This window comes from Magnolia sinica, chromosome 4 (genome assembly GCF_029962835.1).
Source record: "Magnolia sinica isolate HGM2019 chromosome 4, MsV1, whole genome shotgun sequence".
In the NCBI taxonomy this organism is placed as follows: domain Eukaryota; kingdom Viridiplantae; phylum Streptophyta; class Magnoliopsida; order Magnoliales; family Magnoliaceae; genus Magnolia; species Magnolia sinica.
The window spans coordinates 42,128,851-42,146,273 of NC_080576.1; the positions used below are offsets into that span (position 1 = coordinate 42,128,851).

The window sequence follows — 17,423 nt, forward strand, 5'->3', positions numbered from 1 at the left end:
TTTGATATTGAATTGTTAACTTGATGATTATTAAGCATGGAAGGAACCAACCTGGGGAATTTGTCCATCATGTTCAATGGGAAGAATTGAAAAAAAAACCAGCTAAAAAAAGCAATTGTCGTAAAAAAGGACTACCTATTAAAGATCTTTAAAAATGTTGACATAGCGTGAAAGTCATCGATGGAAAAATTAAAAGTTGGAAGAATAAAAGAGGAAATTAAAATATGAACTGTAAGACAAGTTTCGGGTTAGGTTTTGGTTGTCCTGAATGCTCTTTTAATTATCAATGTTATCATGTAAGTGAAAAATTGAACCTTTGATTGCGATAACTCTAGACTCCATTATACACCCATGGAACTCAATGTTTGAAATTGTTCTCATTAGAGGATTAATGCTTTGAACTTGATTATAAAACTTACCGAGTGCTAGAGTTTAGGAGAAAGTAATGTACAACATTGATATATTTTAGAATTCTATTATATTTTAGGAGATCTATGCTTGATTCAAGTCACATGATTGGAATCGGAGTCCCATCCTATCCAATTGAAAGATATCTCAGTAAAATCAAATTTGAACTTCCTTTGACCTAGTCCTCAATAGATGAGAGGTGTGAGAACTGGAAGTGATTCCTTTATAAAACCATGCCCAGGAGATAAGGCAAACAACATGATTTACCAATCCCATAACCAATCATAAGAGAATTATGAAGATTAGAAGGATTCCATCACCCAACCATGCCCATGGGACGATGGTGAACAACAGGATTTTCTAATTTCACAATCTCAATACATGAAAAGAACATACTCAAAGCTATCGCAGATTTATTGTAATTTAAGTCATAACAAACCATTAAAAACTAAAAGTATTTCTTAAATATCAAACTAGAATCAAAGATAGTTCAACTTAAACATGAATCAAAGTAATAGAAAATATCCCACACTACAAGCTTCACCTCTTAGCCTTAGTTAAGAGGTTTAGCTAACCATATATATGATTGAACTAGAATCTCTTAAGAAAAGTATAAAAACAACTAAGGGAAGGAAAAATCTTGGCGACGGCTTCTCCACGCTTTTGCTCCACTCCTCAAACCCTAAATGATGCTTAGGGATGCCCTATGAACCCCTATTTATAGTTTTAAGCCTTAGACTTTCTCACCGAGTGAAAATTTTTGGAAACCGTCTCAAATTTAGGCAGTCTGCGCAAAAATTGCGTAATGCTCGACTGGTCGTGGGACACCCTTGACTGGTCAAGCAGGATGGAAATTTATTTGTTTTAATTGCTGGAGTTCAAGTCGAGGAACCTCGACCGGTTGAGCTTCGACTGGTCGAGCGGTGTCCAGGACTGGTCGAGCAGAGGTTAGGACTGGTCAAGGATTACACAATTTCACTTCAAAACTCCAATTTTCTTCATTCTTGAATTGATTTTCTTAGATCTTCAGTATGTGCATTCTTCGTTCTTGGTTTCATCAAATCCAATCTTGGCTTTGGTGATTCTTGAACGTTAAATCTATGCTTTTAACATCCTTTTCAATCCAAGCTCTTAAATTCACCTTGCAATACAAACATGATTAAAATAGAACATTAAGCATTATCATGTTCATAAAACCAAATAATAAATAGGGTCCAATATGCAATATTTGACCCTCAACACAATCCCCAACCAGCGTTTTGCTATCCCGAGCAAAGTATGCAAAAAATATTTCAAGAACACAGGATAATTTTTATAAACTCAAGTGGTTTTTAAAAAACAATCCAAATAATAGAATTCTAAGATACATCAATGTTGAGCATCAACTTCTCCTCAGCTCTAGCACTCAGTAAATTTCAAAATCTAGTTCAAAGTATTAATCCACAAATTAGAATAATTCTAAACATTGAGTTCTATGGGTGCATAGTGAAATCTAAACTTATCACAATCAAAGGTTCAATTCTCTATTTCCATGATAATCATTGATAATCAAAAGAGCATTCAGGATAACCATCACCTAAAACAAAACATGCCTTATAGTTTAGCTTTTTATGCTTCCAGCTTTTGATTTTCCATCGATGGCTTTCACGCTATGTTCAATCTTTTCAATGATCTTCCATAAGTAGCCCTTTTCGACAACAACTATTTTTTAGCCGGTTATTCTTTTTTTTTTTCTTTCTTGTCAATTCTTCTCATTAAACATGATGAAAAAATTCCCCAGGTTGGTTCCTTCCATTCTTAATAATCATCAAGTTATTAATTCAATATCAAACTAAAACCTTAATGTGTAAGCTAGATGTGACATGTGAAATCATGACTCAATCAATATTTAAAACTTCTAATCATGGATTAATGATTTGAACTTAACTGTAAAATCTAACAAGTAACTGAACCGAAGAGTTATAAATCACCGACATGAAGTATCTTATATTTCTAAATCATGGATGAACTTCAAAATCACTCAAATTTACAAAATTTTGAGAAAACATTTTCACAAATTTTGCTCAAAGACTAAGAAAACCTGATTAGCTTGCCTAATCCGCACCCCCAACCTAAAATCTACATTGTCCTCAATGTAAACGATATAAGCACGCAATGCACATGAGACAATAAAAGTAAATGAGAGGTTGTGGAAAGGTAGTACCTGAAGAAGAAATCTAGAGGCTTTTCCAAGGGTCTCAAAGTGAAGATGGGTTAGCAGGAGGACTCAATAGATGATAAGGAAACTATCCTAAAATAGCGGAAAGCAAATTATACTAAAACAGCGGAAAGCAAACTATACTAAAACAGCGAAAAGCAAACTATCCTAAAACAGTAGAAAACAAACTATCCTAATCCTAAATTCTTTCAAAGCAAGGGAAAGGATACTCAGTCATGTCGCAAGGTTCCTGCTCTGGCCAATATCTTGATAAATTTCTCAGTAGGTTTCTCAACAAGATAATCCAAAAGCCTTTTTTCCAATAGGTTTGGATGTCATGGAGCATGAATTTTCAAAGAAACTTATGTACCTTAGCATAAGGTTTCCTTTTAATCTCCTAAGGTGTCCAAAGTATATATGATTCACCTGTGACAAAGAAAGTTTCAATGTTAATACTCCATGGTGAATTAGACACTATAGGTAGATAAAATTCAGAAAAAATCTCAGTAGATGATGTAGTCTCAACACATTCTGAAGTTTCAGACTTTGGTGCAATTGTCAACTCTCCTTCTCGTGATAGTAAACATTCCGGATCTATGAAGGGAAGGGTTTTAAAATAAGGGTTTTCTTGGTTAGTAACAACTACCGAGATATTGTTTTGTAAGGAAATCACTATTTCTTTTATCATAGGATCGTTTGAATATGTAAAGTGTTCCAAGCAATCATCTAAAGAGTTGAGAAATTCAGCTGAGAGTTGCTCATTCTCCACATTGAAGTTTGTGATGATTTGCCCAAGGATTCCATCGTCTTTGAAAATGGATGGACGCATGCTCTCTTGCTCTTGCCCTGTACAGACAGATAAAAATCAATAGGCGAAGAATTTATGTAAAAACTTTGTTCATCGATACCACTCAGTAAAAGCATTGTATTGTCAAGGGTTGACAACTCAAATGGTGGTATCAACTGGATGGTTTCAAATTCCAGAGTCATATCGAGCAACTTATCCATCTCGCATATCATATTATAATTTAAATCAGGGGAGTGGACCGAACATGCCCTAAAAGAGTCCTGTGATTCACCTGGAAGAGACTCTTCCTCCACATTTAAATCAAACATGTCATATGGGTGGAGTAGAACTTCCCGTGTCTCGTGATCACCTTCCTGGACCATAATTGAAGTTGATTCCAATGAATCTTGGGCTGTACTCTCATGAATCTCATCCCAATACTTATCATCATCCAATTCAGTGTAATTCACAAGTGGGATGAGATTGCTTACCTCACATTGTTTTGCTAGATTAGGTTGAGGTTCGAATAAACTAACCTCTTCCTCATCATTGAAATCAGGTGTGTAAGTATCATTATATTGGAAAACTAACAAAGTCTCTTGATCATTCCTTTGGACAGTCATTGAGATCGGATCATTAAGAAATTGAACCATATTCTCATTAACACAATCCAACTCTTCATTCTTAATTACAGTATTTTCCATAATCGCATCACGTGAACTCCACTATAGTATATCTTTTATAAGTTCTTGAAATCTTTAGAGCATGTTTTATTGGATGAGCTCTAGATTTTGTATGAAATTCTGAAGTGAATTCTCTTAAATCGTTTCTTATTGGATCTTAGAGGTATAGGACATAAGAGAATTGTCACTATGATGCATTGTTGATTTAACTTCCCAATCTTGATGGTTCCATTAATCATAGGTAGGGAATTGCGAATGAAGAATTGGATTGGGTTAAGGTTGGGGTGAACTTGCCTCCACCATCTTATCAATGTGCAAATCAAGCCTTCTAATGTTTTTTTTTAAAAATTTCTACAAGACAATCCATGTAACTTAATGTGAATCCTCTTGGATCATTTTTGGTTGGATCTTAAATGTAAGGGATCCAAGAGAATAATCATTATAACATGTTGTTGGTTCATCTTTCTAATTTTGATGTTTCCACTGATCATAGTCATACGCATCATAGGTAGGAGAATCTAATTGTTGTAAATACATAGTATCACCCATAATATAATCTCTCATTGTCTTCTTCTTGTCTGATAAGTGATAATAATTCTCACTCCCATAGTTATGATAACCATAACACTCACGTACTATTTTCTTAATCTGTGGGGTGTAATTGTTCTCCCTTATATGATCGCGTAAAGACTTCTTAACTAGTGGAGCATTATATTTTGGTCACTTCTCGATGATAGTTTCAGAAAAATTTTAAGACATAGGTTGATTTCTATCATAATCATCATACATCCCTTCCCAATATCTCTTATCTATCTCAGCATATTGACGTACCCAATCTTGCATGGTGAAACCCTAACTCTGAATCTAGTCCTAAAAGAAAAATCCTACAGCAATAAGAAATCTACAAATAGAAAGAGAGAGAATTAGAAAGAAGTTACCAAGTTAGAAGTTCCTAAATTAAGATCCTGCAAAAGAAAAGAAAACAAGTCAGTTTCTAAAAACAGAAATTCTAAAATTAGAAAGTTTCTAGAAACAAAAATAGAAAGAGGATTTAGTTTCTAAAAGGGAAAGTTTCTAAAAATTGAAAATAGAAAGTTTCTAAAAAGAGAAAAAGGAAGTTGCTAAAATCAAATTAGGAAAGTTTCTAAACCTAGAATTAAAAAGTAAATCTTTTTTTTAAAAAAGTTTATAAAAGAGTTAGTTTCTAAAATAATTCAGAAAATCATAATATTAAAAATAGAAACTAGAAGAAAAACCCTAATCTTACACTAATTCTAAATCTAGCTAATCTTAGAAAAACGCAACTGTTAGTCCCCAGTAATGGTGCCAAAAACTTGTTCACAACCCCAGGTGTAGGGTCGTGATGTAGTAATAATCTCAGTGAGACCGAGGTCGAATCCACAAGGACTAATCTCCTGTGTTTTTTGAAAGTAACTAGAAGAATAATTAAAAAAAAGATGAAAACCTAAATCTGAAATATTTGAGAGCAATTGTGAGAAATTTGATGAAAATTTTATGAAATTAAAAAGTAGAAAACTAGGGTTTCCAAGGATCCACTTGTAGAGATCAGGGAGATCTATGCTTGATTCAGGTCACACGATTGGAATCGAAGTCCCATCTTATTCAATTGGTAGATATCTCAGTAAAATCAAATCTGAACTTCCTTTAACCTAGTCCTTAATAGATGAGATGTATGAGAACTAGAAGTGATTCCTTCACAAAACCATGGCCAGGAGATAAGGCAACAGGATTTACCAATCCCACAACCAATCATAAGAGAATTATGAAGATTAGAAGGATTCCATCACCCAACCATGCCCATGGGATGATGGTGAGCAATGGGATTTCCTAATTTCACAATCTCAATACATAAAAAGAACATACTCAAAGCTATCGCAGATCTATTATAATACCTGAACCATCCTATAAGTATGACCGACCAGTTAGTAGGTGAGACTCACCTTCCGAAATAAAACTCGATAATACCTACATGTATAATTTAAATACTCAAAAGAACCCCTTATAGTACACCCCTCATAATGCGACCATAAATAATTGAAAACGATACCATGATGACCACCCTGACCATTCCATACCATTTTTTATGCCTATGTGCACGATGATTGACGCTTTTGGCCAGACCTAGTTCGGCCGTGCATAGTACACACCCGACTGACTGGAACCCCAAGACTTCGAAACCTATTCCATGTCGACCGCCACATCACCGCGATCGCGGAGGTACCACCCGTGCATTTGTGCGATGCTCCTTTAGTGAGATACGCCATGAAGAATCGTCGGTGTCTCATGTACGCATGGCGCCATATAACATATGCACAACACATGCTCCCACACATGTACCATACCACATATGGGTGAGAGAATCTCTACCCATGTGTGTGATGTCACATACCCATACCCCTCCCTCTCTCATGTACACCCCAAAGTCAACTCTTCTCCATACCATCTCTTATGCATGACATCATCACATCATGTCATCCCATGCCCCTTAAATCCACATTAATTCTTAATCGTGTACAAATTTCCATAATCTTAGCCTAAGCTAAGATTAATCACATTAGCTTAACCTAACCATAGTCTTATCCATTTCTCTACATAAACCCCTCCACCCCATAGCATTTTCACCATTTTTCTACAACAAGAGAGAGAGAGAGAGAGGAGTGAGCTTGGTGGGCCATCAATCCCATCCTTTCCATCCATCTCAACCATCCATTCCATCAATCCCATCCCTTCCATCCATCTCAACCATCCATTCCATCAATTTCATCCCTTCCATCCATCTCAACCATCCATTTAATCCAACGAGGTAAGTACACCGCCCTCACGTATTCCTATTTTATTTTTTTGTGTTTATGTATAGTGGAGAGGATGATGATGATCTAGATAATTATAATGATGTTGATGATGTGATTAATGGTGTGGATGCATAGAAAAAAGAAAAATGAAAAATTAAATTGTTAAGGACTTCATGTGGGACCCACTGACAATGGGCCCCACTAGAATGTTTCTATGCCATCCAAACTGTCCATATATGGGACCAAACTCACACACATCTCTCACACACCACACAAAAATTTAGAAATAAAAATAAATAAATAAATAAATAGATAAATCAATATATAAATAAAAAAAATATAAATATTATATATATATATATATATATAGAGAGAGAGAGAGAGAGAGATATGGGAGTGGACGCTATCAAGGAGTTGCTGCAGGAAGCATAGACGCTGCAGCGTCCAAGCTGCTTTGATGGGGAAGGGGGCTGTGGGCCCAAAACACTTCCAACATGACTTATGTACCTGATCCACGCCATCCATCCTATTTTCTTGATCATTTTAGGCGTTGACCCGAAAAATGAAGCCAATTTGAATCACTAGCGGGCCACATTACAGAAGACAGTGATAATTACGGTTAAAGTCTGTTAGGGCCCACTGTAATGTTTCTGCACTTCAAACATACTGAATATTGGTCTCATTTGACCCTTTCCGACCTAGAGGACCCTGTAGACAGATTACATCGTCCTGATGTAGGCCCCACCACTGAAAAATCATAAAAATAAAAAATAAAATAAAATAAAAAATACAACAGACGCTGCTGCTGTCAGCGCCCTCTGGACGCTGGAGGAAAAGTGGGTCCCACCACCGGTCCCACCTTAATGTAGTAGGACACACATAATGGATGGACTAGATTCGTGAACCACACCTTGGTGGGCCCACACCATCTAAAATCAGGTGAAGACATGTTAAAACATATAAAAGCATTCGCTGGGCCCCACCTAAAATTTGGATGCATTTGAAACTTGGACTGACCTCTTAATCAAGTGGGACACACATAATGGATGGACTAGATTCGTGAACCACACCTTGGTGGGCCCAATAAATGATTAAGAATGTTGGAATGAAGGGTGACCCCCTCGTCCTTTGCATATGGTGTGCCTGAACCAAGTCACTGCTGGACTTGATTTTTAAACCCTAGGCCCACCATGTAATAGTGCATCTAATTGATGGGGCAAATGATTGACACGCATCACACTGGGTCCACACAGTTGTCTAAATGTTGGGGGCAGGCGTTCAACACGCATTATGATGGGCCCACACAGTTCGATTATGTTGGGCCCACACATCACGACCTCCTGGGAAGTCCCCATGTGCTGGACCAATTACAACCTGTTCCTCTATATATATATATATAATATTTTAACTAGTTAGTACACCCCACTATTAGTCCACACTTCACTGTTAACCACCCCTAGTAGGGATCCATACCAAGACCTAAGTGTAGAAATGAGGTATGTTTCACTCAGTTTACCACCTGAGCTATGGATCAGGGTGTATATACATAATACATATATGGTGAAACTAAAATTTGGGCCTCTCAATAACTATATGTTCTCCTCATCAAAGCCCAATCCAAAGCCCATATAAGCCCACCATGAATACTTTGTTGTGTATTGGACTTAAGGTCATCCTATATGACAGGAATTTGTTGCCCAATTTCATAATTATCTTAAATAGTCATGCTAGGCATGTAAATCACCCAATACAATGCAATGATCAAATCGTGGAGTATGCAATTCGATTGTTAGTAGGATATTCATACATAAGAAGGGATGTTAATTTATAAAAATGAGTCATAACTAAAATTACGATTAAGTACCATAGTTTAAAAATTACAAGGACTACAATTTGATTAGTCATGATTAAAACAAGAAGAGAAAAGTATTTTGTAGTTGAAAGTACCAAGCTACAAGGTCATAAGTTGACAACATCATGCAGGAATTGGTTATCCAGGTACGCAGCTCTTTAATAATCTTACACCCTGCATATCGGTATACAATGAGTTCTAGTTATCCTTGATTCGCTTGTCATTATCATCATTATGCATTTCATGACATGATATATGATGAGAAATAGTAACTAAATTCTTCACAACATCACGGATTGACCGTATTACGATAAGGATGATGATATTGAATCATGAACACCGGAAATATGAAAATAGTAGGGGATGATGTGCCCCTTAGGTTGAGAGACCCTAAACCCCAATGGTACCTTGGGATGCCTCACCATTGAGCCAGGTGGATACATGAGCCATGGATTTTACTCCCATTGATGAGGCTAGGTTGAGAAGGGGTATGTCCGACCCGCCTTGGGGCTGAGGTGGCAAACGGGGACCGGTTTGACCCACCGGCGAGGAGAAGCGCGAATGAGGTCCGCTACTAGTGTACACAATGTTGGTTGTAACCCCATTGGTGGGTAGTGAGGTCGATTGCTGGTGTTTGGCACATGGGCATCGACCCCGATGGATCCTAAGTTCCAACAATATATTGATCATAGTCGATATGATGATGTTTAGGAGTAGTGCGGTCAAGTCCGTGGTGAGAGGACAATTGACAGGCGTTTCTACAGTTAACATACAGTTATGTTATGCATTTCATAGATGATCATGCTCCATCATTCATTAAGACATCACTTTTCATAGTTTATTACTTTTAACAGTTCTTTCATTATATCTTTTATGTTAACTTATCTTGCGTACTTATCATGTGGACTTCGCATTTGTCAATTATATCTTTTACTTACCATGAAGACTTTGCACTTGTCAAGTTATAAGACTTACTTGTCTTTTAACCACTCAGGTAAAGGATCTAAAGAAGAAAAACAAGTAGTAACTACAAGTTAGGTGCCACGTCAAGGGAACTGATTTGACTTTTGAAAATTTTGAATTGTACATGATGAATATATGTAACGTGTAGACAGATGATGTACTTTTGGAATTTTGTAGTACCCAGTTTACTTGTATGGAAATGTTAATGTTAATTATCTTATCTTTGATGTTTCTTTTGTGAAGAATGAATGGTGAGATTTATCCTTTACATTACCTTGCCGGACACCGAGATTGGGACTTAGTGTGTGAGCATTGGGAACCAATCCTGGAGTTTGGTTTGTCGCGCACCAGATCCGGTAGATATAGCAGTATTATAAGATTATTGGGTCTGGGCCGTGACATCTATTGTAATTTAAGTCACAAATGCAATCATTAATTGTAGGAATGGAGTCATAAATTTATCTTTTGGGAATATGATATTGGAGCTCAATATTTATTTCAATATGTGCAAACAGTTAGAGGATGATGACGATGCCCATGATATTAACCTGATTGATTCTTTCGTGGAAGATAGAACACTCCTAACCTTATCCTCTGACCCTCTCGAGATGTGCCTAGCCCACTCACATGATTTAGATGATGATATGATTATAGAGATGAGAACTATACTGGATACCATGCCGGTACTTGAAGTTAACCAGTGGAGGCCACAATCTGAAGAATTACCCCAAACTGATATAGTGTCTCTACTGTCTAAACCTCAAGGCACCGAAGCTTGACTTAAAACCTTTACCCTCTAATTTGAAATATGTCTATTTTGGTCAAGATGAGACATACTCGATGGTGATATCTTCCCACCTTGAGCAAGAACAGGAGAGTATGCTTATCTCTACTCTCATTGAGTATAAAGGAGCCCTTGGATTGTTGATTGCGGACCTCAAGGAAATTGACTCTTTGATTTGTACTCACTGCATTTATCTAGAGGATAATACGAAGACCTCCCGACAACCACAACGTAGATTAAATTCAAACACAAAGGAAGTGGTTAAGGCTGAGGTACTTAAATTATTGGATGTGGGTATCATATACCCTATATCTGATAGTCAATGGGTGAGTCTAACTCAGGTGGTTCCTAAGAAGTTCGGAATCACCATCGTACCTAATGCCAATAATAAACTCATGCTAACTAGAGTTACTAATGGTTGGAGAATGTGCATTGACTATAGGGAATTGAATACCGTCATGAGGAAGGACTACTTTCATTTACCTTTCATTGATCAAATTTTGAAAAGACTAGCTGGTTACTTGTACTATTGCTTCCTTGGCGGGTATTTGGGCTACTACCAGATAGAGATAGCCTTTGAAGATCAGGAAATGACCACATTCACATGTCCCTTTAGCACCTTTACTTACCAAAGGATGTCATTCAGACTATGTAATGCCCCTGCCACTTTTCAGCGATGTATGTTGAGTATTTTTTTTTATATGGTGGTGCAATATTTGGAGGTCTTCATGGAAGATTTCTCTGTCTTTGGTCCATCCTTCAATGAATGTTTGAAAAATCTGAAAAATGTGTGAAGCGATGTGAGGAAAAGAATTTGGTACTAAATTGGGAGAAATGTCATTTCATGGTTTGTAAAGGAATTGTTCTTGGACATATCATCTCGTCCAAGCGAATTAAGGTAGATAAGGCTAAAATTAGTCTTATCTATAACCTACCTCCACCTAAGAGCATACAAGACATGCGATACTCTTAGGACACGCTGAACTTTATAGAAGATTTATAAGGGACTTTAGTCACCTCTCTCATTCTTTATGTAATCTACTTCAAAAGGAAGTACTATATGAGTGGATTGAGCAATGCCAAAAAGCTTTCTCTAAGCTCAAAGGCATGTTAACTACCACACCTATCATGCAGCCACTTGACTGGAACATTCCTTTTGAAATTATGTGTGATGCATTTAACTATATTATTGGGGCGGTGTTAGGCCAGAGAAAAGAAAGGTAGCCCTACATCATTCATTATACAAGTAGAACTCTAAATCCTGCCCAAGTGAATTACTCTACCATGGAAAAGGAACTCTTAGTCATAGTATTCGCTTTATACAAATTTAGATCCTACTTGATAGGTCCAAGATCATTATTTACACTGACCATGAAACACTAAAGTATCTTCTTTCTAAGAATTATGCTAAGCCTTGCCTGATACGATGGATCCTACTCTAGGAATTCGATCTAGAAATAAAAGATAAAAAGGGAGTAGATAACGTAGTGGCTGACCATCTTTTGAGACTTAATCTCCCTGATTCTCTTGAGATGGCACCCATAAACGACATGTTCCCTAACGAACAAATATTTAAACTCTCCCACTCACCTTAGTTTGCTGATATTGGTAATTATCTTGCCACAAGTCTCTCGCCAACACATTGGACTGCACAGGATAAGAAAAAATTCTTCACCGAGGTACGTAAATTCTTCTTGGATGACTGTATTTGTTTAAATATTACTCAGATCAAATTCTAAGGAGATGTGTGACAAACAATGAACACCAAAGTGTCATCTCTTTCTGTAACTCTTAGGCCCGTGGTGGTCATTTTTATGTTAAAAAGACCACAGCTAAAATTCTATAGTGCAGCTTCATTGGCCCACTATGTTCAAAGATACTCATGGGTTTTACAAAGCTTATGAGCATTGTTAAAAGTTGGGAGCATTGTCCCATCGAAATATGATGCCTCTGAACCCCGTTCTAATCATTGAAGCATTTGATTGCTAGGGCATTGATTTCATTGGACCATTCCCCCAATCCTCTAGAAATTTATATATTTTACTAGCAGTAGATTATGTCACTGAGTGGGTCAAAGTGATTCCATGCCGGAACAATGACCATCGAACGGTCATTAAATTCTTATAAGAAAACATCCTTTCCGAGTTCGAAATGCCTCGAGCCATCATTAGTGATGGAGGTTCACACTTTCGTAATAGGCCATTTGCAAACTTAATGAAGAAATATGGCATCTCTCACAAGGTGAGCACTCCATACCACTTACAAACAAGTGGGCAAGCTGAGATTTCTAATAAAGAAATAAAACACATTTTGAAAAAAATGGTTAACCCTGATTGCAAGGATTGGTCAATCTGCTTGATCAATGCTTTATAGGCTTACCGTACTGCATTCATAACCCCTATTAGAATGTCTCCCTTTAGACTTGTCTATGGGAAAGCTTGCCACTTACCTGTGGAGTTAGAACATAGAGCCTACTGGGCTATTAAAAATCTGAACTTCAATTTGGACAATACTAGCTCGCTGCACAAATTTCAGTTAAATGAACTTGAGAAAATTCAGAATGACGCATACGAGAACTCAAAAATTTACAAGGATAGGATGAAGGTATTAGATGACAAGAACATCATTCGAAAATTGTTCTTGATTGGTTAAAAGGTCCTTTTGTACAATTCTTGGTTACATCTTTTTTCGGGTAAATTCTGATCTCATTGGACAGGTCCTTTCACTGTTACTAATGTCTATCCTCATGGGGCCATCGAGATAATGAATCCGAACAGTGGCAATGCTTTCAAAGTGAATGGACATCGTTTAAAGCCATTTGTTAAGAAATTTAATTCAGAGGACATGTCCATACCTCTAAATGATCCTGTTTACCAGGATTGACCTCCTAGTCTGATGAAGGTGTAGTTAGGTTGCTGCTTTCATGATTAGGATAGTATCCTTTCAAAGAATTTAGGATTAGGTTAGTTTGCTTTCCGTTTGTTTTGGTGTTTTAGTTAACCCATCTTCACGCTGAGATCCTCGGAAAAAGCTTCTTAATTCCTCCTTTAGGTACTATCTTTCCAATACTACTCCTTTATTTTCGTTGTCTCGTGTGTATTGCATGCTTATATCTTTTACATTTAAGACAATTTAGATTTTAGGTTGGGGGTGTGGATTAGGTAAACTAATTAGTATTTTGTTTAGTTTTAAGTAGAAATTGTGAAATTTTTGTATTTTTCAAGCTAAAACTTGTTTGGAAGCGATAATTTATGTAATTAAGAATGCATTGAATGGGATAATAAGATGAAGATTGAATCTTGAATTGTTAGAGTTTGATCACCCGAGTAAACTGCCACCTAAGGTTCTTGAATGATTAAGAGGAAATTCATATATTATGTTAATCTAAATCACAAAACACGTTCAAGTTGCTTCCTTGGGATATGCTAGAATTTCTAATTATTATTATGTGAATCATTGAAAGATATCGAGAATTGAGTCTGGAGAATTTTATCCACCTTAAAAGAAGAAAAGAACCATTTAAAAAACAGGAGATCGATAAAAAGGTCATGTATGGTGAAAAGACTGAAAAAGTTTGAACAAGAAGGAAAAATCTGAAAAGACTGAAGGAATATTAATGGTCATCAATATAAAATCAAAAACTAGAAAAAGAAGGAAAATGGGATAAGTTCAGAATCAGTACTTAAGTTTTCAACCAATCTTGAAGTGATGAGCATAACATGTTTATAGGAAGTAAGTTGATTTTCATTGAGTACATTGAAAAACTTGGTATATAAACTTATACTCTGATATAATTAATAAAGAATTTATTTGATAGATTGCTTGTATGATGCAGCTCTAGGTTTTTAAAACCTCATTTTCTTACCTTAAGTCTACTCACTCATACTTGATTGCACGAAGGATTGATTTCTAAAAAAAGATTTGAACATTGAGAATTGAAAGTTATTTCACGCATGTTTTGCTCAGGACTAGCAAAATGCTAGTTAGGAAGTGTGTTGAGTATCAAATATTGCATATTTTTCCCTACTTATATCTTGGTTTTATAAACATGATACTGCTTAATGGTATATTTTGTACATGTTTATGTTGCAGGATGAATCTGAGAGCTTGATTTTAAAAGAATGTTAAAAGCAAGGATTTGATGCTCAAGAATTACCAAAGCAAAGGATGTATCTTAAGAGACTAAGATTGAAGAATTCACATGCTAAAGATCCAAGCACTACAAGAAATCACACCTTTACCGACGAAAATTTTTGTCGCTAAAAGCCAAATTTTAGTAGTTAAACAGTTTTGGCGATGAAAATTTTCGTCACTAACTTCGTCGCTAAAAGACCACCACAAAAGGTTTTTATTAACAAAAAATTTGAATAATTGCCAAAGGTAAGCTTTTTAGCAGCGAATTTTTTGTTGCTAAAACCACTTTTAGCGACGAAACTTTTCGTCTCTAAAAATCATTACAAAACATTTAGCGACGAAAATTTTCGTCGCTAAAAAATCATTACAAAACTTTTAGTGACTATAGTTTTCGTCGCTAAGAATAATTACAAAACTTTTAGTGACGTAACATTCGTCGCTAAAAAATCATTACAAAACTTTTAGCGACGAACATTTTCGTCGCTAAAAACAATTGTTAACTTTTAACGACGATTGTTTTCATTGCTAAGAATAATTACAAAACTTTTAGCGATGAAAAGTTTCGTCCCTAAAAATAATTACAAAACTTTTTTAAAAAATAAGTTTTCAACTTTTAGTGACGATAGTTTTCATCGCTAAAAATAATTACAAAACTTTTAGCGAAATAATGTTTACTTTTAGCGACGATAAGTTTCGTGGCTAAAACTAATTACGGATCTTTTAGCGACGAACATTTTCTTCGCTAAAAATACGTAAAAACTTTTACCTATGAAAATTTTTGAAGGTAAAAGTCTCTTTTTTTTAAAAAAATATTCCAGCACAAAATTCTCAATATACACCTGTTAACAATATATTTCATCATATTCATCCTGATATACACCTGTTATATAATATATTTCATCATATTCACATTCAGATTCATCTAAACCCAAACTAGTAAATCCATCCAAACATAAACTACATCCATCCAAGCACAAACAATATTATCCACGTCACATTCATTCACACATAAATACATATAAACTTAACATCATAAACAAATATATAAAAAATCACAAAGATGAAGGCAGAGGTGGTGGGGCATCGGTGGGTAAGCATGCAGTGAGAGCTTGAAACATCTCCGTTATCTGTCATTCATGATCCACCCGCATCTCCTCCATCCTCCTCTCCTGCTCCTCCCTCTGCCTCTCCAGCTGATCTTCCATCATCCTCTCCTGCTCCTCCTTCTGCCTCGCCAGCTCCTCCTCCATCCTCCTCTCCTACTCCTCCCTCTTCCTCACCAGTTGATCCATCATCTTCCTCTCCTGCTCCTCCCTCTAACTGTCCAGCTGATCTCTGATGTCATCGACGATGACCCGTAGCTGCTGAACCTCTCTCTCTGTGGTATCAGCTCGGCGTACGACGTTGTCGCCAACGATGATGGATCGGCAGGAGGCAGCTCTAACGGGTGTCATAAGCTTGGCACCATGGCCAAGCCCACGCACATATCCAGAACGGGTGCCAAACACCTGACTCAGGATCTTTGGCTCACTTCGCTGAGTACCATCGGGAGTGGGTTGACTGCGTAAGGTGTCCATCTCCTCCTGTAATGAAAACATATGAATTTTCATCATAAATGATATTATTATAATTTAATGTAATTAAATTTTACAATGTAAGGATTTGTACCCAAATCTTGCTGGCTCTAGGATGTACCCAAGATCCTGTCACCTGCTAACAGTGAGTCCCTTTGTAGAAGTCTACTGGTTTGGGTTCCTGGCCAGTGACGGAATCTCGCTGTGGAATCAAAAGGACAATAGGGTTAATATAAATGCATGGAAATAATATATAAACATAATAATTACCAATACTTTCTTACCATGTTGTGACGAAGTCGTACAAATGACTTTGAACCAATCACATGGTTCACTTCTAACTTTCCCCTGTTGTCAGAATTTATTTGCTCTTCTTCTGAACACATTATTCATAATACATTGTTATTAATTGTGAATTTAATTATTACGTTAAGATATCATAAATACGTAAATATTACCTGAAAAGAATCAGACGAAAACCTATCGCAGAGTATCCGCCAGTCCTCATCAGTCACGTGCGACGGTGCGGACTGTACGGCCTCCTCGTGGCTCGCTCATCGCTTGTACCGCTGGTGTAACTTACTGCAGTAATCCTTAAACAACTCCTTGATCATATCGTCGATGGCATGGGAGATGTGAGGAACACTTAAATCCAAGTCAAATTTATCCTGCAGTTTTGTAAATAATAGATTAAGGCAATAAACTTATTAAGAAAATAACTTAACCGTAAATGAACTTTTATAAAATAAATTCTAATTTACTAAAATTTACCAGAAGGTGCTGACAGATGAGTTACTGCACATCATCTGTCACATCTCCCCAATGGGGGGTGGTGGGGGATCAGAGATCGGTATAAGACACCGACCTCCAACGTAAACAACATGACATTGTTCCCAACAGGTCTAATGCAGTCCTGTGGGAACTCTACCGTCACCCTACCCTCATACGTAAGTCGCTCTAAAAGTAACCCACGCGTGGGTCCACGTCCTCGTCGACTGGTCGACGATGCGGTTGTAAAAGAAATATGTAAGTCTAAATAAAAATAAAAATCCTTAAAAGAAATATATGTCTAGACTTACATGCAGTGCCCAGTGTATGCACAACTAAGGGATCAGATGCTTACGATGCAACATGTGACAACGATGTTAGCTCCGTCGCATCACGGGTAGAAGGGTTAGATCCAGTGCGCAAATGACGTGCTCTCCCACCTGGTGCCATCACTGAATAT

At 36.7% G+C, this 17,423-nt stretch overlaps 1 long non-coding RNA gene across 1 annotated transcript; it reads right to left on the reverse strand.

The window, feature by feature from the left end:
- Positions 1-15,891: 15,891 nt before the first annotated feature.
- On the reverse strand, positions 15,892-16,617 carry LOC131244476 (uncharacterized). The gene is made up of 3 exons (XR_009170313.1): positions 16,480-16,617; positions 16,290-16,397; positions 15,892-16,204 (listed from the first exon to the last, which is right to left on the reverse strand). It is a non-coding gene; the product is annotated as an uncharacterized LOC131244476 (long non-coding RNA).
- Between the last annotated feature and the right edge of the window lie 806 nt (positions 16,618-17,423).